The 18,968-nt window shown below is 40.0% G+C and overlaps 1 protein-coding gene across 4 annotated transcripts in view; it reads right to left on the reverse strand.

The window, feature by feature from the left end:
* Positions 1–18,968, reverse strand: part of WDFY3 (WD repeat and FYVE domain containing 3) — a 274,441-nt gene that overhangs the window by 229,210 nt on the left and 26,263 nt on the right. For all 4 annotated transcript variants that reach the window (XM_078068881.1, XM_078068879.1, XM_078068877.1 and 1 more), the window contains exon 2: positions 11,736–11,829. The gene's annotated coding sequence lies outside the window, so the exon portion shown is untranslated. The remainder of the gene's footprint in view (positions 1–11,735; positions 11,830–18,968) is intronic.

Consider the following 18,968-nt stretch of genomic DNA (forward strand, 5'->3'; position numbering starts at 1 on the left):
AAATACTGAATCTTTACTTTCCAAATATGATTCTAGGGTAGGCTTGTTTTTAAAGATTTTATCTAATTATTTGACAGAGAGAGAGAATGCGTGCGCACAAGAGTGGCGAGGGTGGGGGACAGAGGGAAAGAGAGAAACAGACTCTCCACTGAGCAGGGAGCCCAATACAGCTGGATCCCAGGACCCTGAGATCATGACCTGAGCCAAAGGCAGACACATAACTGACTGAGCCACCCAGACACTCCTAGGCTAGGCTTTTTGAGGTTCCTCTGCCACCACACACAAGGAAGATGATAAAACAACTTGACAAATTATGCTTTAGATTTCCTCCCATTTCCTATCCTCTTTCTATACCATTTGTTGTACAAAACTTCCAAATTACAAACTCTTAAAGACAGCTGCGCCGCCTTCTTAGTTTTCATTTACATAAAGCACCAAAAAAAAAAAAAAAGTGCTCAGGCAAAAGTAAAGCTGACCTCTCACCAAATTAGGAGCAAGACCTAAGTCAACAGGAGACTTCCTCTGACATTCCCCATTTCCCTCAACCTAGGCATAGATGCTTCCTCTACAAGGAGAAGGAGTTTAGCTCTCTTAGGATGCTCCTAAGTGGCCACAGTCATCTCACAACCAGGTTAATACAGTGAATGGTGCCCTGCAGTAGACGTCTTCAGAAAACCCAAGCAAGGGGCAAACCGACCACGCCTAAGAAGACTCTGTCCTACATGAGACTGTGAACGGAAAAGGCACCCCTTCTCCCACTCCGTTCCCCCAGGTCAAAAGAGAACAAAAACCAAAAGGGAGCAGCTAGCAGTAAGAGTCTAAAAAGAAAACAAAAAGGAAAAGCTGACCTCCTTGGGTTATAGATATATGATGCCAAATATATATGTGTTTGGTGCACACAAAATAGCTCCTCAGACCTACAGCAAAAACAGCACATTTATTTCCTGCATTCCCTTCTTCCTCTTTCTGAGTCAGGAATTTCAGCAGTGGCTCTAAATTCATATCCTTTTATGCAAACTCTATTCTATCTTTCTAAAATAAAGCCAATATGCTAATAAGCTGTGTAATCAACTAAACATTAAGGGTTATATACTATCATTAGCAGGACACCATTCTATTTATACTCTAACCTTCAAAAATTCAGAGGTAAAAATGACTTAAGGCCGGGGGACGGAGCAAGATGGCGGAGGAGTAGGAGACCTGGATTTCGTCTGGTCTCAGGAATTCAGCTGGATAGGGATCAAACCATTCTGAACACCTACAAACTCAACAGGAGATCGAAGAAAAGAATAGCAACAACTCTCTGAACAGAAAAGCAACCACTTTCTGGAAGGCAGGACGTGCGGAGAAGTGAATCCGAGGCGATATTCCGGAGGATAGACGGCGGGGGAGGGGGCCTCCGTCGGCCGCTTCTGGCAAGTGATAGAACCACGGAGCACAAAATCGGAACTGTTAGAAGTCTGCTCCGATGAGGGACGTCGCTCCAGTGGCTAAGTGGGGGGTGGAACCCTCGTGGGACAGTGTGGTCTCAGGATCCTCGGGGTCACAGAAAGACCGGGGGTGCCTGAGTGCGGCAGAGCTCCCAGGTATCGGAGCAGGGAAGCCGGCTGCAGAGACGGAGCCCAGGCGCCGGCTCTCAGCTCGGGGTTGCCATAAACCGTGATCGGTGGCACAGTCGGGCCACTGCTCCTCCAGCAGGGACCCAACAAGTGGCAGATCTGGGGAGACTCCCTTTCCTCCCCAGGAGGAGCAGCGCGGGAGTGCACCGCAGGCATCTGCTGGGTTTGGAGACTCCACATGGGGTCGGGTGCCAGAGACAGAAATGCTTGGTCACAGGCCGGGTGAGCACCGAGTGCGGCCAGAGATCGGGGAGAGGGGAGTGAGTGACTGCTTTTCTCTGGGGCCCCATGGCGGAGATTGGGAGGCCGCCATTTTCACTCTCGGCCTCCAAAGCCAAACGGAAAGCTTGCAGGGAACAAAAGCTCCCAAGAGCAAACCCGAGCAGATTACTTAGCCCGGACTGGGCAAGGGCGGCGCAATTCTGCCTCGGGCAAAGGCATTTGGGAATCAGGGCAACAGGCCCCTCCCCCAGAAGATCAGCAAGAACATCCAGCCAAGACCAAGTTTACCAATCAATGAGAACGGCAGAACTCCAGCACTAGGGAAATACAGCACAGAGAATCCATGGCTTTTTGCCATGATTCTTGAGTCTTTCAAAGTTAATTTTTTTTTAACTGTCTTTTTTTTTTTTTGAATTTTTCTTTTTCCCTTTTTGAACCAACATCTTATCAATCCCTTTTTTAAAAAACATTTTTATTTTTCATTTTTAGAGTCATACTCTATCCCCTCATACTAGTTACCCTTATTTTTGGCATATATATATATGTTGTTCTCTCTTTAAAATTTTGAGATAGTTTCTTCTAACATATCAAAATATACCCTAAATCTCTAGTGTATGGTTTTGTTCTACTCTCCTGCCTGATGACATTCTCTCCCTTTTTTTTTAAATCCTCCTTTCTTTTTTCAAACAACTTATAAATTCCTTTTATAAAATTTTTTATAATTTTCATCTTTACAGTCATATTCCATCCCTTCATCATATCAACCCTTATTTTTGTACATTTATAAGTTTTTCTTTCTTTAAAATTTTGGGAGGCACTTTCTTCTACCAGACCAAAATACACCCAAAATCTAGTGTGTGGCACTGATCTATGCACCAGCCTGATCATATTTGATCATATTCTGGTTTTTTTTGTTTTGTTCCACTTTTGTTTGTTTTTATCTTTTTCTTTTTCTTTTTTCTTTCTTTCCCTTTCTTTGCCCCCGGCTTCAGGTCTTTTCTGATTTGTTTAGAGTATATTTTCTGGGGATGTTGTTACCCGGTTAGCATTTTGTTCCCTCATTCATCTATTCTCCTCTGCACAAAATGACAAGACGGAAAAAATCACCTCAACAAAAAGAACAAGAGGTAGTACCGACTGCCAGGGACCTACTCAATACGGGCATTAGTACGATGTCGGATCTAGAGTTCAGAATCATGACTTTAAAGGTACTAGCTGGGCTTGAAAAAAGCATGGAAGTTATTAGAGAAACCCTTACTGGAGAAATAAAAGAACTAAAACCTAACCAAGTAAAAATCAAAAAGGCTATTAATGAGGTGCAATCAAAAATGGGGGCACTAACTGCTAGGATAAATGAGGCAGAAGAAAGAATCAATGAGATAGAAGACCAAATGATGGAAAACAAAGAAGCTGAGAAAAAGAGAGATAAACAACTACTGGATCATGAGGGCAGAATTCGAGAGATAAGTGATACCATAAGACGAAACAACATTAGAATAATTGGGATCCCAGAAGAAGAAAGAGAGAGGGGCAGAAGGTATATTGGAGCAAATTACAGCAACGAACTTCCCTAATTTGGGGAAGGAAACAGGCATCAAAATCCAGGAGGCACAGTGAACCCCTCTCAAAATCAGTAAAAATAGGTCAACACCCCAACATCTAATAGTAAAACTTACAAGTCTCAGAGACAAAGAGAAAATCCTGAAAGCAGCTCGGGACAAGAGACATGTAACCTACAATGGTAGAAACATTAGACTGGCAACAGACCTATCCACAGAGACCTGGCAGGCCAGAAAGGACTGGCAGGATATATTCAGAGCACTAAATGAGAAAAATATGCAGCCAAGAATACTATGTCCAGCTAGGCTGTCATTGAAAATAGGAGAGATAAAAAGCTTCCAGGACAAACAAAAACTAAAGGAATTTGCAAACACGAAACCAGCCCTACAAGAAATATAGAAAGGGGTCCTCTAAGCAAAGAGAGAGCCTAAAAGCAACATAGACCAGAAAGGAACACAGACAATATACAGTAACAGTCACCTTACAGGCAATACAATGGCACTAAATTCATATCTTTCAATAGTTACCCTGAATGTAAATGGGCTAAATGCCCCAATCAAAAGACACAGGCTATCAGATTGGATTAAAAAACAAGACCCATGATATGCTGTCTGCAAGAGACTCATTTTAGACCCAAAGACACACCCAGATTGAAAGTAAGGGGGTGGAAAACCATTTACCATGCTAATGGACATCAAAAGAAAGCTGGGGTGGCAATCCTTATATCAGACAAATTAGATTTTAAACCAAAGACTGTAATAAGAGATGAGGAAGGACACTATATCCTACTTAAAGGGTCTATCCAACAAGAAGATCTAACAATTGTAAATATCTATGCCCCTAACATGGGAGCAGCCAATTATAGAAGCCAATTAATAACAAAAGCAAAGGAACACATCAACAACAATACAATAATAGTGGGGGACTTTAACACCCCCCTCACTGAAATGGACAGATCATCTAAGCAAAAGATCAACAGGAAATAAAGACTTTAAATGACACACTGGACCAAATGGACTTCACAGACATATTCAGAACATTCCATCCCAAAGCAACGGAATACACATTCTTCTCTAGTGCCCGTGGAACATTCTCCAGAATCGATCACATCCTAGGTCATAAATCAGGTCTCAACCGGTACCAAAAGACTGGGATCATTCCCTGCATATTTTCAGACGACAATGCTTTGAAACTAGAACTCAATCACAAGAGGAAAGTCGGAAAGAACTCAAATACATGGAGGCTAAAGAGCATCCTACTAAAGAATGAATGGGTCAACCAGGAAATTAAAGAAGAATTAAAAAAATTCATGGAAACCAATGAAAATGAAAACACAACTGTTCAAAAACTTTGGGATGCAGCAAAGACAGTCCTAAGAGGAAAGTATACAGCAATACAAGCCTTTCTCAAGAAACAAGAAAGGCCTCAAGTACACAACCTAACCCTACACCTAAAGGAGCTGGAGAAAGAACAGCAAATAAAGCCTAAACCCAGCAGGAGAAGAGAAATAATAAAGATCAGAGCAGAAATCAATGAAATAGAAACTAAAAGAACAGTAGAACAGATCAAGGAAAGTAGGAGCTGATTCTTTGAAAGAATTAACAAGACTGATAAACCACTGGCCAGATTTATCAAAAAGAAAAATGACCCAAATCAACAAAATCATGAACGAAAGAGGAGAGATCACAACGAACACCAAAGAAATACAAACAACTATAAGAACATATTATGAGCAACACTATGCCAGCAAATTAGATAACCTGGAAGAAATGGATGCATTCCTAGAGATGTATAAACTACCAAAACTGAACCAGGAAAAAACAGAAAACCTGAACAGACCTATAACCACTAAGGAAATTGAAGCAGTCATCAAAAATCTCCCAAAACACAAAAGCCCAGGGCCAGATGGCTTCCCAGGGGAATTCTACCAAACATTTAAAGAAGAATTAATACCTATTCTTCTGAAACTGTTCCAAAAAATAGAAATATGGAAGGAAAACTTCCAAACTCGTTTTATGAGGCCACCATTACCTTGATCCCAAAACCAGACAAAGACCCCATTAGAAAGGAGAATTACAGACCAATATCCTTGATGAACAAGGATGCAAAAATTCTCACCAAAATACTAGCCAATAGGATCCAACAGTACATTAAAAGGATTATTCACCACGACCAAGTGGGATTTATCCCTGGGCTGCAAGGTTGTTTCAACATCCATAAATCAATCAACGTGATACAATACATTAACAAAAGAAAGAACAAGAATCATATGATCCTCTCAATAGATGCAGAAAAAGCATTTGACAAAGTACAGCATCCTTTCTTGATCAAAACTCTTCAGAGTATAGGGATAGAGGGTACATACCTCAATATCATAAAAGCCATCTATGAAAAACCCAGAGCGAATATCATTCTCAATGGGGAAAAACTGAGAGCTTTCCCCCTAAGGTCAGGAACACGGCAGGGATGTCCACTATCACCACTGCTATTCAACATAGTATTGGAAGTCCTAGCCACAGCAATCAGACAACAAAAAGAAATCAAAGGCATCCAAATCGGCAAAGAAGAAGTCAAACTCTCACTCTTTGCAGATGATATGATACTTTATGTGGAAAACCCCAGACTCCACCCCAAAACTGCTAGAACTCATACAGGAATTCAGTAAAGTGGCAGGATATAAAATCAATGCACAGAAATCAGTGGCATTCCTATACACCACCAAGACAGAAGAAAGAGAAATTAAGGAGTCGATCCCATTTACAATTGCACCCAAAACCATAAGATACCTAGGAATAAATCTAACCAAAGAGGCAAAGGATCTGTACTCAGAAAACTATAAAATACTCATGAAAGAAACTGAGGAAGACACAAAGGAATGGAAAAATGTTCCATGCTCATGGATTGGAAGAACAAATATTTTGAAGATGTCAATGCTACCTAGAGCAATCTACACATTCAATGCAATCCCCATCAAAATACCATCCACTTTTTTCAAAGAAATGGAACAAATAATCCTAAAATTTGTATGGAACCAGAAAAGACCCCGAATAGCCAGAGGAATGTTGAACAACAAAAGCAAAGCTGGCGGCATCACAATTCCGGACTTCCAGCTCTATTACAAAGCTGTCATCATCAAGACAGTATGGGACTGGCACAAAAACAGACACATAGATCAATGGAACAGAATACAGAGCCCAGAAATGGACCCTCAACTCTATGGTCAACTCATCTTTGACAAAGCAGGAAAGAATGTCCAATGGAAAAAAGACAGTCTCTTCAACAAATGGTGCTGGGAAAATTGGACAGCCACATGCAGAAGAATGAAACTGGACCATTTCCTTACACCACACACAAAAATAGACTCAAAATGGTTGAAAGACCTAAATGTGAGACAGGAGTCCATCAAAATCCTAAAGGAGAACACAGGCAGCAACCTCTTCGACCTCAGCCGCAGCAACTTCTTCCTAGAAACATCGCGAAAGGCAAGGGAAGCAAGGGCAAAAATGAACTATTGGGACTTCATCAGGATAAAAAGCTTTTGCATAGCAAAAGAAACAGTCAACAAAACCAAAAGACAACCGACAGAATGGGAGAAGGTATTTGCAAATGACACATCAGATAAAGGGCTAGTATCCAAAATCTATAAAGAACTTATCAAACTCAATACCCAAAGAACAAAGAATCCAATCAAGAAATGGGCAGAAGACATGAACAGACATTTTTCCAAAGAAGACATCCAAATGGCCAACAGACACATGAAAAAGTGCTCAACATCTCTCGGCATCAGGGAAATTCAAATCAAAACCTCAATGAGATACCACCTCACACCAGTCAGAATGGCTAAAATTAACAAGTCAGGAAACGACAGATGTTGGCGGGGATGAGGAGAAAGGGGAACCCTCCTACACTGTTGATGGGAACGTAAGCTGGTGCAACCACTCTGGAAAACAGTATGGAGGTTCCTCAGAAAGTTGGAAATAGAGGTACCATACGATCCAGCAATTGCACTACTGGGTATTTACCCCAAAGATACAAATGTAGGGATCCGAAGGGGTATGTGCACCCCGATGTTTATAGCAGCAATGTCCACAATAGCCAAACTGTGGAAAGAGCCAAGATGTCCATCGACAGATGAATGGATAAAGAAGACGTGATTGATATATATATACACATATATACACACACACACACACACACACACACACACAATGGAATATTATGCAGCCATCAAAAGGAATGAGATCTTGCCACTTGCAACGACGTGGATGGAACCGGAGGGTGTTATGCTGAGCAAAATAAGTCAATCAGAGAAAGACATGTATCATATGACCTCACTGATATGAGGAATTCTTAATGTCAGGAAACAAACTGAGGGTTGCTGGAGTGAGGGGTGGGGTGGGAGGGATGGGGTGGCTGGGTGATAGACACTGGGGAGGGTGTGTGCTATGGTGAGCGCTGTGAATTGTGCAAGACTGTTGAATCACAGATCTGTACCTCTGAAACAAATAATGCACTATATGTTAAGAAAAAAAAAAAGAAGAAAAGAAGAAGATAGCAGGAGGGGAAGAATGAAGGGGGAGAAATCGGAGGGGGAGACGAACCATGAGAGATGATGGACTCTGAAAAACAAACGGAGGGTTCTAGAGGTGAGGGGGTGGGAGGATGGGTTAGCCTGGTGATGGGTATTAAAGAGGGCACGTTCTGCATGGAGCACTGGGTGTTATGCACAAACAATGAATCATGGAACACTACATCAAAAACTAATGATGTAATGTATGGTGAGTAACATAACAATAAAAAATTTTTAAAAAATGACTTAAGGCCATTGGTTGCACCAATGAATGGCAGCTAATATATATTTAGCTTGTACTTACCACGTGCCAGGTACAGTGTTAAGGACTTTGCAAGCATTACCTCCTTTAACCCTTATGATACTTCTATTAAATACTATTATTAAGCCCAGCTTACAGATGAGGAAATAAGAAGAGAAATTAAGAAATGTATACAAGGGCAAAGAGATGTAAACAACGACATCATGATCTAAAGTTAGAAAGATGACTAAGTTTGGTACCTTAATCAAAACATATATTACACTGCAGTTTTCACTCATACCTGCTTTTAAATCTTTATATAATTTTTTAAATCATACTATCAATGAAGATCAATACATAATTTGTCCTCAAAACAAGAGCCAAATAAGGGATACTCGGGGTCAAAAATAACTCAAAGAAAAGTCATAGAAACCTCCACCACTAGTCAATAGCCAAAAGTCTACTGGTGGGGGGAGGATCACAAAAGGGGATAAAGTGAGATTAAAATGATTTATACTTCTAAGTCCCAAACTTTAGGTATCATTTCTTGAAATAGAGGAAAACTGAATTAAAACTTAAAATCCCAATACTCTGATTAGTGCTACTTCACTTTACAACTTGTATTTTTTGCTGATTATAAAAACTTTTAAAACTTTGTAATTTAAGCTTCACATTAAATATACCTGTACTTTTCATACAGTATTGAGTTCCATTTCTTGAACTTTTTAAACTCTTTCAATATGTTTCTAGAGAGAATTCATTCTACATAAACTTTCATGTCTGGGTAATATTTTTCTAAACCATAAAATATTCAACACTATTTCCTTCAGAGAGTCTAAAGTCCCAAATCTAGTCCTAAATCCACTCCCAAAAGTTTTCATAATAAAAAGAAGACAAATTATACACAAAACTCACAGTTCAATATCCTGTTAACAGAGAATCCTAAGAGCGTAAGTTTAAAACTTCCTCTCTGCCTCGGGGCACCTGGGTGGCTCAGTCGGTTAAGCTTCTGCCTTCAGCTCAGGTCATGATCCCAGGGTCCCGGGATCAGAGCCCCGCTTCTGGATTCCTGCTCAGTGTGGAGTCTACTTCTGCCCCTTCCCTGGCTTGAGCTCTCTAGCGCACTCTCTCTTTCTCTCTTGAATAATTAAATAAAACATTTAAAAATAAATAAAACTTCCTCTCTGCCATAATCAATGCAGCAGAGCTTTCTTCCTAAGAAAAAATATTACCATTTGTTCAAATATAAGAATGCATTCCTCAGTCCACTGTGTGTATCAAAAATCTTCAATTTAAAATTCTGTATGGTCTCTGTTAAAGCACACCCCGCTAACAAGTAAAAAAGGATATCACATAGAAATTCTACTGAATTCATACTCATTTTACTTTTGTACAGCATGAAATGACTTAAACTTCCAAACCTAGTGGGAATTAAAAATAAGTCTCATCATTTCTAATACTTAGCTGTTCACTTTCTACTAAAATGTATGATCTTTATTTATAATAATTCACAAATAATTATAATTAAACTGCTTATAGAATTCAGTCATGTAATCAGATGATTTAGAAGTATATGCTGAAACTATCCTAATGAGATTGTTTAAAACAGAGGAACATGCGACTATAGATCTTGGGAATCGTGAGTTCGAGCCTCACAATGGGAGTAGAGATTACTTTAAAAAAAAAAGTTGAAAACTTAAGCTTTCTGAATAATACCAAATAACTTAGATATTTTTCCTTTCCACCTAGCATACTCTCTTCTTCCTTCATTTTTATATTCTATTGTAGGGAGCTTCAAAGATGGTTCCCAATGACCCCACCTCCTAGTATATACACCCTTGTGTAATCCCCTCTCCTGAGTGTGGGCTGGACCTAATGACTCACTTTTTTTTAAGAATTTTTTTTTTAAGATTTTATTTATTTCTTTGAGAGAGAGAGCATGCAAGCAGGGGGAGGAGCAGAGGGAGAGGGACAAGCAGACTCCATGCTGAGTGTAGAACATGACACGGGGCTTGATCCCATGACCCAGAGATCATGACCTGAGCCAAAACCAAGAGTCAGAGGATTAACTAAGTGAGCCACCCAAGGGCCCCAGTGACTCACTCTTAATGAAGAGAAAAGGGAGTAACTAATGGGATGCCACTTCCATGATTACATTACAAAACTCACATGGAAAGGAACTAATGTACGTCACTGGCAAACAGCCAATATGAGGAACTTGGGCCTCCGCCCCCAGAGCCTTCAGATGAAACCACGGCCCTGTGGACATGTTGAATGCAGCTCTATGAGAGACCCTGAACCAGAGGAGCCAGCTTAAGATTCTTGAATGACAAAAGCTGTAACATAACATTTGTTGTCTTAAGTCACAAAGTTTTGGAATAATTTGTTATGCAGTGCTATGGGTTGAATTGTGTCCCTCTGAAAATTCCTATGTTGAAATCCTAATCCCCAGTACTTCAGATTGTGATCTTTTTTGGAGACAGGGCAAGATCTTCAAGTGAACATCTCTTGCCATCACCTAGCTGCCTGTACCTGCCCTTCAGGGAGATGGGGTTTACTAAAGGAAACTGAACATTGGGGGAAAAAAAAAAGAATCAGAGTCTGTTCTGGGAAATCTGGGATTGGGTACTTAAGTGTCAGCCTTTCTTTGGGAGTCTGAACTATAAGACACAGTGTGTGGGGAGTGGTGACAACCATGTTTCCCATGACAAAGAATGGAAAATGAAGAAAGCCAGTTCTGCAAAGACGTGAGACAGACACACAGGAGAGATGCTCCACTGACAGCGTGAGGGAAACCTGACTGCATTTGGTTCCTGGGTTCTTCTCTATAGCCCAGCTGCATTTGCATGTCTCTGGATCTTCTGGGGTCCCCCGGGAGACACACCCAAATGATAACTTCCCCTTTTCGCTTAAGCTATTTGAATTGCATCACGTGCAATCAATAGAGGACTACCATGGTCAAATGGGTACCCTCTCTAAAACTGAAGAACATCACTGAAGGACTAACCACCTCATGTAAAAAACTTTTCAGTAACAATAAAGCCAAGTAAAATACTAAAACTAAGGCAAACAGGTAGCAGTAGTACTCTCAAGTGCCTCACAACATAGCTCATCATTTAAACTAGTCACTCAAAGGAACTGCAACAGAACAGAATTAGAGTTCCAAAGCCCATGCTTACCACTAGATTTTTCTAGGGGGAAAAAAAAGAAAATGATGATTTAAAAACACAATTTTATTCTACATAGGTACCTACAATAAAAATAATAATGCTTTAAAACCAAAATGGAAACTGAAGATAATTTATTCTAATATATCCCTTTTTTTGGTGCAGAAAACTACCAGCCATTCAGGAAAGCAGGTTTGCCTAAGCTTACCCAGCCATTAGTGGTAAAGAAGGACTGAAACCCAGCTCTTTTGAGTCTGAGTTCAGTGGTCTTGCTACAATGCAATGATGTGAGAAAGACTATCATGATTCTTGCTCCTGACTCCTTGTCTGACAGACAGAACAATCATAAAACTGACCTGATTCTCCGTTCTGGGCTGGCATGAACCTGCGTAGAAACAATAGGAGTGGCAGGCACTTTCTTCCTGAAGCAAATGTGGAGAAGTAGTATACCTGTGATGAAACGAAGAAAAAGAAAACCCAGTTCATTTTCCGACTATGTTTTAGCATAATGAGTCGTTCATTTTCTACTGATTCCTTATCTCATTTGTTGGCGATAGTTTAATAGCAGAACACATGACAATGATTTATTTAAGATAGATAAAATTTGCCATCTAAAATCCATAAAGAATATAGAGTCATTTAAATTTCGTCTCTATAAACCACCTGGTTCAGCTTCTTCATTTTACTGAGACCAGGAAAAGTTATGCAAACAATCAATGACAACTCAGTTACTTAGTGGCAGAGCCAGGTTCAGAACCTAATTCTTCCCATATCCAGTTCAGTATTCATTTGTACAACACAGATCACACTAATTTTGGAAAACCAAATATGAGCAAAAAAGCAAAAAATTCATGTTAGTTTTCTAGGTATATCTGTCAAGTATCTGAAGGTAAATGTCGTTTGTTCTAAATTAAAATCAGAAAACGATGCTTCCTCACTTAATGGTTATAACCGAATCTTGAGTTATTTGCATGCCTTATATAGGATATTTAAATGTTTGTTTTATTTGGGGCACCTGGATGGCTCAGTCAGCAGAGCATGCAACTCTTGATCCCTGGGTTGTGAGTTCAAGCCCCACGATGGGTGTAGATTACTTAAAAAAAGAAAAAAAAAAAGTCTTAAAAACTGTTTTATTTACCATTCAGTATTTCAATATGAAAACACTAGCATATGAATCATGAGATCTAGGTTCTAGTCTTTTCTAACTCTGTACTCAACAAGTTCTATGATCTTAATCAATTACTTCTTTGGTCCCAAAGTGCCTTTATTCAAAAATGAGGAGCTTGGACTAACTCCCATGAGCCTTCTAACTCTAAAACAATACACCTATAAATAGCTTCCTCTTTTAGCAACATTCTGCTTTTCTGATCAACTATTTGTTTTTGGCATGTATTTGTTAATCTCTCTGATCATGTTATTAACAGTTGAAACATAATCAGAAATATTGCCTTCAAAGGGCCCCTGGTTGGCTCAGTCAGTAGAGCATGTGACTTTTGATCTCAGGTCGTGAGTTCGAGCCCCACACTGGGTGTAAAGATTACTTTAAAAAAATAATTAAGGGGCGCCTGGGTGGCTCAGTTGTTAAGCGTCTGCCTTCGGCTCAGGTCATGATCCCAAGCCCCGCATCGGGCTCTCTGCTCAGCGGGAAGCCTGCTTCTCCCTCTCCCACTCCCCCTGCTTGTGTTCCCTCTCTTGCTGTGTGTGTCTCTCTGTCAAATAAATAAAATTTAAAAAAATAAAAAAATAATTAAAAGAGAGTTTTACTTTATTTTTTTTTAATATTTTATTTATTTACTTGAGAGAGACAGAGATAGTGAGAGAGAGCCCGAGCGGGAAGGAGGGAGAAAAGCAGACTCCCTGCTGAACAGGGAGCCCGATGCGGGGTTTGATGACCTGAGCTGAAGGCAGACACTGAACCAACTGAGCCACCCAGGCACCCCGAGTTTAAAAAAAAAAAAAGAAATATTGCCTTCAAATATACAGCCAATTATCATTCAAAAGCTTACATAACAATAACCTAGTTTTACTGTCTATCTCACCCAGCTAGAAGTGGAAGGAAAAGTATTTTTCAAAATCTACCTCTAAGGTAGTTTTAAAGAAAAATCTTGAATTATTTTCCCAAATCATTCATGCAGTTACTCATCCAACAAGTTGTCACTGAGTGACGTGACAGATGGCAGACACAGGCTTAATCAGATAAAAGACTTGAAAACAAGACATCCCCAGTGAAAAACTGAGTGACGTTAGGAATTCAAGTGGTGATAAGGGAATAAGCAGAAGTGATGACATGTCTCCTAATTTGTGACTTCAGAATATGCCTTCCCTATTTTTTAACTTCTTGTAATATACAACAGTTACTTGTAACATGTTTTAAATTCAAAGAAACAGAGGGAACACCCAGGTACCTACCACCCAACTCAACAACCTAAATAGAAGTTACTGGTAATGTTTTCCTGACTTGCTCGCCGCCGCCCCCCCCCCAATGCCCCACCTCTCTCATCCCTCCCATCTCCTGTAACTGCTATGCTGTCCTCTGTGTTTATCATTACTTGGCTTTTTAAACAGTTTATTACAGGGGGATGCCTGGGTGGTTCTTGGCTTCGGCTCTGGTCATGATCTTGCAGTAGTGGGATGAGGCCCTGCACCCGGCTACCTGCTCAGTTGGCTTCAGATTCTTTCTCCCACCCCTTCTGCTCCTCCCCACTGGCACACACTCTCTCAAATAAATAAAATCTTAAAAAAAAAAAAATGTTCATCACAGGGACATCTGGGTGGCTCAGTTGGTTAAGCACCTGACTCTTGATTTCGACTCAAGTCAGGATCTCAGGGTTATGAGCTGGTGGGGGAGGGGGGTCAGAGCCTGCTTAAGATTCTCTTTCCCTCTCCCACCACCACCCCCTCCCCCCACCATTCACATGCACTCATGCATGTGCGCTCGCTCGCTCTCTCTCTAAAAATAAATAAAAAGTTTGTCACAGGGGCGCCTGGGTGGCTCAGTGAGTTAAGCATCTGACTTCAGCTCAGGTCATGATCTCAAGGTCCTGGGATTGAGTCCCGCTTTGGGCTCCCTGCTTAGTGAGGAGTCTGCTTGTCCCTCTGCCCCTCCTCAGCTCATTCGCGCGCGCTCTCTCTCTCTCTCTCTCAAGTATTTTTCGGGCGCCTGGGTGGCTCAGTCAGTTAAGTGGCTGCCTTCGGCTCAAGTCATGATCCCAGAGTCCTGGGATTAGTCCCACATCAGGCTTCCTGCTTCTCCTCTGCCTGCCACTCCCCCTGCTCACGCATATGCTCTCTAATAAATAAATAAAATATTAAATATTTTTTAAAAAGTTTATCACATATGTACCTATCCCTCAACAACATAGTGTTTCATTTTATTTGCTTTTGAATTCTGTGGGAACAGTATTAAATAGCTCCTGTCTTTTAGGGTTTGACTTTTTCATTCAATATTATGCTTTAAAAATTCATCCATGTTGGGGGGCGCCTGGGTGGCTCAGTCATTAAGCATCAGCCTTCGGCTCAGGTCATGGTCCCAGGGTCCTGGGATCGAGCCCCACATCGGGCTCCCTGCTCCATGGGGAGCCTGCTTCTCCCTCTCCCACTCCCCCTGCTTGTGGTCCCTCTGTGTGTCTCTCCCTGTCAAATAAATAAACAAATCTTAAAAAATTCATCCATGTTGTCGCATTAGTTGTAGTTCATACCTTTTCACTGCAGAATTCTGCGTTGTAAATATATCATAATTGAATTATCCATTTTCCTTACAACAGTATCTTATTTTTCTCCCAGGTTTTTTTTTTCCTATTATAAGCATTTCTGTTATAAAAGTTCTCATACACATCTCCTATGCCCCATGTGCCAAAGTTTCTCTTAAGTCTGTGCGTAGGAGTTGAGAAATATGCATAAGTTCAATTTTTCATGATGATGCCAATTTTTGTTTTCCCCAATTTATAATCCCACCCAACTACTTGCTCATACTGAACTACCTGTTCATATTGAACCACATCCAATACTTAGTAATGCTAACTTAATTTGGGGGTATAAAATGGCATCGAATTGTGGTCTAACTTTGCTTTTTCCTGTTGATTAATGATACCAAGCATTTCTTCAGATTTATTGGCTAACTCATGTTTCCTCTTTTATGAAATGCCTATTCACATATTTTGCCACTTCCTCCTCAGTTGTTTGTTCTTACTTATTGTTTCATAGAAATTTTAGTACTTTGGATGATTATTTGGTTTTACCCATTTTGAACTACCAGGTACAGGCAAGCATTGAGATAAAGAAGCAGAAACAGAACAGCAGGAGGCCAAACAGAATGGGTAACAGTGAGCTAGAGGACCAAATGTTTTTGTATATTAATGCAATCTACAGATGTCTTAAAGTACCAGAAATCTAGAATATTACATAATCCTGTTTTATAATCCTTTATTTTAATATAAACTCGTCCAAGGGCAAATGCATTGACATGATTTCAACTCATTCTAATTGCAATATGCAATATAATTTCAAGTAGCAGCTTTACACAAATCACAATTTAAGTCACACTTTAGACAGACTTCTCATTTTGACCCTGACGTTTTACATGTTTTTATTTCATGCTTTGGTTGCCTTCAATTTAGAATAAGTCAGTTATATTGTCAAAGGGGTGAGTTTGAATGTATGAATATGCAGACAGGTATAAAAACTGAATTTCAAAATCAAATTATATAAATTAGAAGACGACAGAGATCCCAATTTCAGACTTGGCTAGACAATTAGCTGTACCTCCTTGGCCTAAATATGTCTTTAAGTTGATTTTCTTATATCTAACATGAAAATTCTAAGGATCTTAAAATCATACTCTTTGGCTTGAATATCAGTAAGAAAAAAAAATTTTTTCCAGTTAGCTCCAGAAGGGTTTTAGGAATCTCTTCCCAAGGGTTATACAAATCAGACAGACTAAAGAGTAACAAAAAGCTGAATGTCTGAAAAAAATTTTAGCAAGCAGGGCTATAGCCCTCCTAAACCTTCGCAGGACTCCTGGTGGATCACCTGATGAACAGCATCATACAGGGGAAAAGAAAAAAATCAAAAGGCACATAAAATCTGAATCACTCTACATGCGGGCCTTGATTCCTATATAAGCAATCAGAAGAGAACTTCCAGAACCACACTTACTCACTTACCTAAATCTGTACCCTTCTACTGTGCTTGAACTTTCTGGGTCAAAGTCTAGCTCCTCCACTGTGATACTAGATATAGATATGATGCCCCTACCTTTCAAGGGCATTGCTCTAGTAAGGCCCGCTTCTCTCTCCTATATCATCAATTTCCTAGTTTCCTCCTCCAGATAAAGCAAACCAGTAGTATATACACATATTTCCAATCATTAGAAAACAAACAATAATAATGAACCTTTTGACACAACTACCACTCTAGGTTATGGCCAATTTTTCTGATTCCCTTTTCACAAAGGGTCACAAAAGAGTTGTCGGTACTCTCTGTCTTTAAGATTCTTCAAGTCAGATTGAACACATTCCAATTACTTTCGCTTCCTAATATGCCATTGAACTTGAATGCCACCAATTACCTACATATTGTTAAATCCAAAGGCCCGTCAGTCCTCATCTTTCTTGACCTATCTGCAGGAACTGTCATGACTCACCAAGCCCTGATACACTTTACCTGGCTTCTAGAACAAAGACTCTCCTGGTTTCCCCTGGTTTCATCCTATCTAACTGGCCACTCCTCACCTCCACTACTTGTTTCTCCTCTTAGCACTCATCACTAAAGTTCTTACCCTCTCTTCACCCTATCAGCAAACTGTACTGACTCTGTCTACAAAATACATCCAAAATCTGACCACTTCTCATCACCTAGAGACTTTGACCAGAATAACTATCATCTCTCACTTGAAGTTTTTCCATGATTTCGTAACTGGCCTCCCAACTTCTACCCTTGCCCTACTTCAGTCTTTTCCCATCAAAGCAGTCAGAGTGATCTTGATAATCTTACATAATTCATATAATGTAACTTCTGTGCCCAAAATCTCCTAATGGCTTCTCATCTCAGAGTAAATGCCAAAATCTTTAAAATAGCATATAAGAACCTACATAATTTGGCCCCTATTATCTCTGATCTCATTTCCTACTGACCCCCTTGCTATTCCTTATTCATGCTAAGCATACTCCTATCTCGGAGCCTTAACATTTGCTGTTCTCTCTGCCTAGATGCTTTTCCAGGAGTGATTATCTCTGCATGCCTCACTCCTGCACTATCCTCCGATGTCTGCCCAAATGTCTCCTGGGCTAAGTGTTTCCTGGCTACTCTATTTAAAACAGTAACACTTTTGCTCCCAGGATCCCTCCCACAAAAACATAAAACCCACAGGGCAAGAGCTTTGTTTTGTTTGGTGCTATATCTTCAATGCCTAGAAAGGGTTATGGCACATGGTGGGTATTCAATTAACACTTTTTGAATGAACAAATAAATAATTACACTCTTAGGCTAAAAACTATAATCTTTCTGAGTTTACAAAACAAGAAAATCTAATCAGGGTGCAACAGTTAGATTTTTTATATAAAATAACCATTCTAATTTCCCAACAGTTAAGTGATAACAACTCTGAAGACTTCAGTAGACATTGCAACTAATACTTCTAGAAATTTAAAGTAATCACTATAGTAAATGGTTCCCCTCCGCAAATTAGGTTTTAGACTCTAGCTGTCTACACAGCGACATTTATTTTTCCACTAACTGCTGTCATATTCAATAATGGCTGGCTTGCAGAGCCACAACACCAACACACAGGAAAATATTATAAAAATGTTCATTCCAAACTGGTTCCAGACAAAGCACCACGCTCTTTATAAATAAAGAAACTCTAAAAATAAAGGGCAGATATTTTTAAATGTTTTAAATATTTGGTTTGGAAATATTTTCAGACTTACAGAAAAGCTGCAAATATAAGAATTCAAAACCACCATTCTACCTAAAGTCACCAATTGTTAATGTTATTCTCTTTGTTTTATCATCTGTGCTCATGTGCTCTCTGGCACTTTCTTTCCATTCACACAGACACACATGCTATTTTTTTTTCTCTAAACCAACTGAGGATAAATGATATACATCATGGCTCTTTGCTCCGTTGACTCAATGTGCATTTCCTAAGAATAGAGATATTCTCTTTTATAACCACAGTACATTGTCTTCAGTAATCTGAACAGTATTACAATGTTATTATGCACTCTAGTATCCACTTCCCCAATTTTTTCAACTGGTCCATTAATGTCCTTTTATAGTATTCCCCCCTCCTATCCAGTATAGGATCCAGTCTAGGGGCAGGTAGTGATTCTCTTAAGCCTCCTTTGATATGGAACACTTCCACATCCTTTGTCTTTTATGACATCGTTTTTTGGAAGAACACAGCTCCCTCCCCTTTTTATTAAGTAGAATGCTCCTCAGTGTGAGTCTGTCTAGTGTTTCCTCATGATTAGATTCGGGTTATGCAGTCTTGGCCAGACTACCACACAGATGATGATATGACCCCTCAGGATGTCATATCTGGAATCACACGGTATCCATCTGCCCCATGTTGTTGTTGTCACCAGTGT

The sequence above is a fragment of the Halichoerus grypus genome, chromosome 3 (genome assembly GCF_964656455.1).
Source record: "Halichoerus grypus chromosome 3, mHalGry1.hap1.1, whole genome shotgun sequence".
Taxonomy (NCBI): Eukaryota; Metazoa; Chordata; class Mammalia; order Carnivora; family Phocidae; genus Halichoerus; species Halichoerus grypus.